The sequence below is a fragment of the Elephantulus edwardii genome, unplaced genomic scaffold (genome assembly GCF_000299155.1).
Source record: "Elephantulus edwardii isolate Elephantulus edwardi_28Jun2011 unplaced genomic scaffold, EleEdw1.0 scaffold00145, whole genome shotgun sequence".
Classification (NCBI taxonomy): domain Eukaryota; kingdom Metazoa; phylum Chordata; class Mammalia; order Macroscelidea; family Macroscelididae; genus Elephantulus; species Elephantulus edwardii.
The window spans coordinates 3,772,478-3,778,002 of NW_006399895.1; the positions used below are offsets into that span (position 1 = coordinate 3,772,478).

Sequence of the window (5,525 nt, forward strand, 5' to 3'; positions counted from 1 at the left end):
TTGTGACTGAGATATTTCACCCAGCATAATATCCTCCAGGGTCATGCATGTTGCGTAATATTTCATGAGTTCCTTGTTTTTCAATGCTGCATAGTATTCCATTGTGTGAATATACCAGAGCTTCTCTATCCATTCATTTGTTGATGGACACTTGGGTTGTTTCCAGATCTTTGCTATTGTAAACAAAGCCGCAATAAACATGGGTGTGCTTATATCTGCTTGGGTTGCGTTTATGGTTTCTTTTTTTTATTATTATTATTTTGTGTGTGTGTGTACCATCAAATTGGATCTGACTGGTACAGGAGGAGATTGCCCCTCCTTCTGCAGCAGAGCATCTGGTGTGCTTTCGGAATTGCAGTGCAGCTTCTTGCCACTAGGCCACCAAAGCTCCCTGCGTTTATGGTTTCTTTAGGGCCAAGCTGTAACTCTTAGCAGGAGGAAACCACCCATCTTTCTCCTGTGGAGCAGCTGGTGGATTCAAACTGTCCACCTTTTGGAGACAACACAGCACACTAGCACCGTGCCACCAGGGCTTCTTACCTTTTAATATACCTTCATCAATTTTTTTTTCACTCAGTCATCATCTTCAAAGAGCCAAGGATAAACAAGTGGCATTAAGGACAGAAGCTTTCACCTTTCGTTTCCAGATGGTTGTATCCAGCCCACCACCAAGACTTGACATTTCAGATTGACATTCTGTCTTTCATAGAAATGCTGTTGTAAGCAGTGAACTCAGTAAATTTACACAGTGGGGTGGGAACCTCCCCCGGGAACCCCCCCCCCAAAAATCTAAATCAGCCTTCAGTGGTGACAGACACAAGTGACACAAAAAGCCACCTCAACGTAGGAGTGAAACAAAAATATTAGTCCTTTTCTCTTGTGACCTAGTGGTAAGAGGCTGCACTGCAATCCCAAAGGCAGGCAGTTCAAATCCACCAGCTCTTCTGTGGGAAAAGGATGGGCAATCCCCTCCTGGTAATTTACTGTCTCTGAAAACCCTCCAGTGATGTGCTATAAGTCGGTTCCAACTCGAGGACACACACCAGCAACAGCACATAAATACAGGAGCCCTGGTGACCTAGTGGATAGGGAGCTGTGCTGCCAACCCAAAGGAGGGGAGTTCTGTGCCAACTGACAGCAATAAGTCTTTTTATAACAGACACAAATGACATTTTAGAAATTCTCTTCCTTTTAAAAAGCTATTTGAGGTAAAGTAAGGATAGCCTGCTGTTGTAATGTTGTTGTTGTTGTGTACTGTCAAGTCAGAACTGACTCACAGCTGACTCTCCAGTGGGTTTTCAGAGGCTGTTAATCGCTCAGGAGGAGATTTCTCCTCCTTCTCCCACGGAGCATCTGGTGGACTCGAATCATGTGCCTTTGGGATTACAGCGCAGCTTCCTGCCACTAGGCCACCAGAGCTCCTTGCAAATGATATTTCTTATCTTCTACATTTCATCTGTACTTTGAATTGGTTGGAAGTTCTGTAGTAAATGAAATCACAGATACAGGCAAATCTTGGCCTAATAAAATTATTTGCTAATATTAGTTCCGAGCGGTGTGTTCATTACTGTTGAATCAGAACTGACTTATAATTGACCCTCCAGGGGGTTTCAGAGGCTGTAAATCACACAGGAGGAAATTGCCTATCTTTCTCCCTGGGAGCAGCTGGTGATTTCAAACCATCTGTCTTAGAATTGGCAGCACAATTCCTCATCCACTTTGTAGTATGAATTGAGAAGTTGGGGGAAAGGAATGGGAACTACAGAAGGAAAAAAGGTGAAGTTTGCCTGCATTCTGTATCTGTGTATACTGAAAGTATTACCAGTGGGATATTTGTAAAGTGCTGGTTAGCTTTTCTATTTTGTTGGTTGTTGTGTTCCGTTGAATCGGATCTGACTGGCACTGGTAGAGATTGCCCCTTCTTCTCTAGCAGAGCATCTGTTGGATTCGAACCACTTGCCTTTGGGATTGCAGCTCAGCTTCTTGCCACTAGGCCACCAGAGCTCCCCAGACTGACATTTAGCTTTATGTGTGTTGAATCCATCAATAAATAATTTGGGCTTATAGTTTGCATTTCTTCTCATTTTCTTTATCTTCCCCTCTCCCACAATTGTGGGGTTTCTTAAAGAAGTAACAGGTTATAACTCAGGTTGGAAACACACAGGATACAACTCTTCAATCAGGACAGCTTGTTCTCAGGTCTGCTGTCAGGCTGGCTGCTGCCCCTGGGTCTCACGACTCTGGGCCCTGCCCCACACATGGGCAAATATGACAAAGCTATTTGAGCTCTGCCTGTTACGTCCCTGCCCCACTCAACCAGCGTGCCTAGGCCAAGGTGTTCGGCTCCTGCTCTGTGAGACAGCAGACCTTGCGTGGTTCCAGCTCACACTGATATCTCTACATTTGTCCCTGATGCTGCTCTTGACACCACTGCCCACAACTGGTCAGCCTTGTACAGGTCTTGATCACACCGCTCTCCTGAAGGAATCTCTGACCCCAACGGCCACACTGCATTTTCCACTTCTTTTTTGATGGCAATGTTATTTCCTTCTTTCTCTTTTTCTGGTAAATAAATTTTTATTTGTTTGTGTGTTTTGGGTATGTGTACCATTTAATTGGATAAGATTGTACAGGAGGAGATTGCCCCTCCTTCTCTAGCGGAGCATGTGGTGGATCCGAACCACACACCTTTGGGATTGCAGTGCAGCTTCTTGCCACTAGGCCACCAGAGCTCCCTTTCTAGTAAATATTTTTTTTTATTGTATTTCCTAGAAATTCTACCAAGCATATTGAGAAGAGTTCCCTCTTTGAAATAGGTACCACCCATCTCACTATTGCAAGCTCTACCTTATCATGGAGCAACATCACAGAGTTGGCTTAAATGCAAGCAAACTGGGGGACAGAGAAGACCCCCACCAAGGTAATGTTCATTGTCACAGTGTGAAAAGAGCCATCCCACCAGGCCACAGAACAGGATGTGTGCTTACACGAATCAGGAACCAAAGGTTACAAAATTTGTCATTGACTGAAAGACCATCAGGGAAGTTAAAGGTGAGATATCTAGAATGGAGAATTTGGTAGGGACAAAACCATAACAAGTCCGTGAGGTGACAAGTTTGGTCAAAAGTACACGTCATGATGGCGGCGGTGGCGGTGGCTTTCTGGCAGCTCAGGACTGAAGTGCAAGGAATAAAATCACCATGATTCTCCAGAGGCTCTTCAAATTTTCCTTTGTCATTCAGTCAGCAGTCTTAGTCCATTTGCAGAGGAACATTGATGTTACAGGAGTGGAATTTAATAAAAAAAACTTGATCCTGTACAGAACCCTTTTGTGGACAAGATTAGAGAATACAAATCTAAACAACAGGCATCTGGAGGACCTGTTGATGTTGGCCCAGAATATCAACAAGATTTAGAGAAGGAGCTTTTTAAGCTTAAGCAAATGTATGGTAAAGCAGACATGAGTACCTTCCCTACCTTCAAATTTGAAGATCCTAAATTTGAAGCTGTTGAAAAATCTCAGTCCTGAAGCATTATGTAAAATTCGTCTGGTAATTTGTTATAGATTGATTGTACAATTAAAAGTAGTATCAGAATAAACATTATTTCACACACACACACACACACACACACACACACACACACACACAAATACATGCCATGGTCCCAGGACAGAGCATAGGACCGGTTTTTCTGGCAACCTATCTTATTATGTCTGTGTCAGGAGGCCTGTTGTAAAGACTATCTATCATCTACGTGTTAATAAGACCAAGAGCCTCTGGCAACAGGATAGCTATCTTACACAGAACAGACCTCATCAAAAAGGAATGTCATCCTTAAGTTGGAAGACCCAAATCAGCAGAAAGATCAAAGGGATTGACATTTGGAAAGGCAATTTTTTCCACAATCCAAGACAGATTCCAGATTGATGTCAAGATCATAAAATGGATGTGAGGGTTTGCTTTAAAACGGCCCTTATTTAGAAGAGGCCATGGCACCAGGAAGATCATTGCGGATTGTCGGATGAATCCTGGCTGAAAGCAGAGAATACCAGAAGAATTTTTTTTCCGGCTCAAACTTATATTTATTAATAGAAGGAATAACCAGTATAATCTATACATTTATTGACAATAAGATACAAACTGATTATTCTGGTAGTGTGAAATTCTAGTATTCTATAGTTGACGAATTCTCTGAAGGCATTTTTAGTGGTTGGTACCTTGGTCATTGAAGGGTTTCCCCTGCACAAACTTGTTGAGGTGGTTGTAGACGTGGAGAGAGATCTGGTGAGCTTGCTGGATGAGGCAGAGCTTCATAGTCCAGTGTGGCGAACTTTTGGAGTTCTGGTTGTGTGCAGAAGAATGTCTATTTGTGTTTTATTGACTATGCAGAGGCATTTGAGACTGTGCGGGTCATAGCAAATTAGGATTAACATTGAGAAGAATGGGAGTCCCAGAACACTTAATTATGCTCACATGAAACCTATACCCACACCGAGAAGCACTTGTCCAAACTGAGCAAGGGAACGCTGAATGGTTTAAAATCAAAAAAGGTTTGCATTAGGGCTATATCCTTTCTTCATAGCTATTCAATCTGTCTGCTGAACAAATTAGGGTTATTTCCTGGAGAGGAATAACATGCTTGGAAAGGTAGAGGATAAGTGAAAGATTGGGAAGATCCTCAATGAGAGGACTGGCACAGTGACTGCAGCAACGGGCTCATGCGTGTCAGAGCTGTCGAGGATGGCACAGGACAGGACAGGCTTCAGATCTATTGATCATAAGGTCCCTGTGAGTCGTATTAAACTCATCGCTTCTCAGCCTTTTGGCTAAAATCAAGTCTAGTATTAAACTCAACACCAACTAAGAACAAGAACAATTTACACACAAGGGAGCTGGGTGACCTAATAGGTAGGGAGATGTGCTGCCAACCCAAAGACAGAGGCTTCCTGTCCAGGTTCACCAATGTGTCCAAGGGAGAAAGACGAACAATTTCCTTGAATGCAATTTACAGTCTCTGAAAACCTGCTGGAGGATCAGCTGTGAGTCAGTCAGTCCTGACTTGATGGCAGTGAGATGTGAGTTTAACATTTGAGTTTAACCCAACAACAGGAAGTAACATTACTTTGTATTTTAGTGTGGCTTGTTGTCACCAGAGGTCATCAATGACTACAACTCATCATGACCCTATGAACAACAGTTCTGAACCCTGCCCTTCCCTGTGCCATCTTCACTGTTTTTAATACACTTGAGCCCATTGTTACAATCACTGTGTCAGTCCATCTTGTTGAGGGTCTTCCTCTCTTTAGCTGACCCTCTCCTTTTCACAGCATGATGTCTGTTTCCAAGCACTGACCCCCACCTACAGCATGCTGAAAGGATACACTATCTTTGCCTCTAAAGAGCATCTCATTTGTCCTTCTTCCAAGTCAGACTTCTTTGTTCTTTTTGCAGTCCATAGAACATTCTGTACTCTTCTCCAAGACCAGAACTCAAAGGCATCAATTCTTTGGTTTTCCTTATCTG

At 43.1% G+C, this 5,525-nt stretch overlaps 1 pseudogene; it reads left to right on the top strand.

Annotated features, from left to right (window-relative positions):
- Positions 1-3,200: 3,200 nt before the first annotated feature.
- On the top strand, positions 3,201-3,529 carry LOC102847500 (annotated as a pseudogene).
- Positions 3,530-5,525: the final 1,996 nt, after the last annotated feature.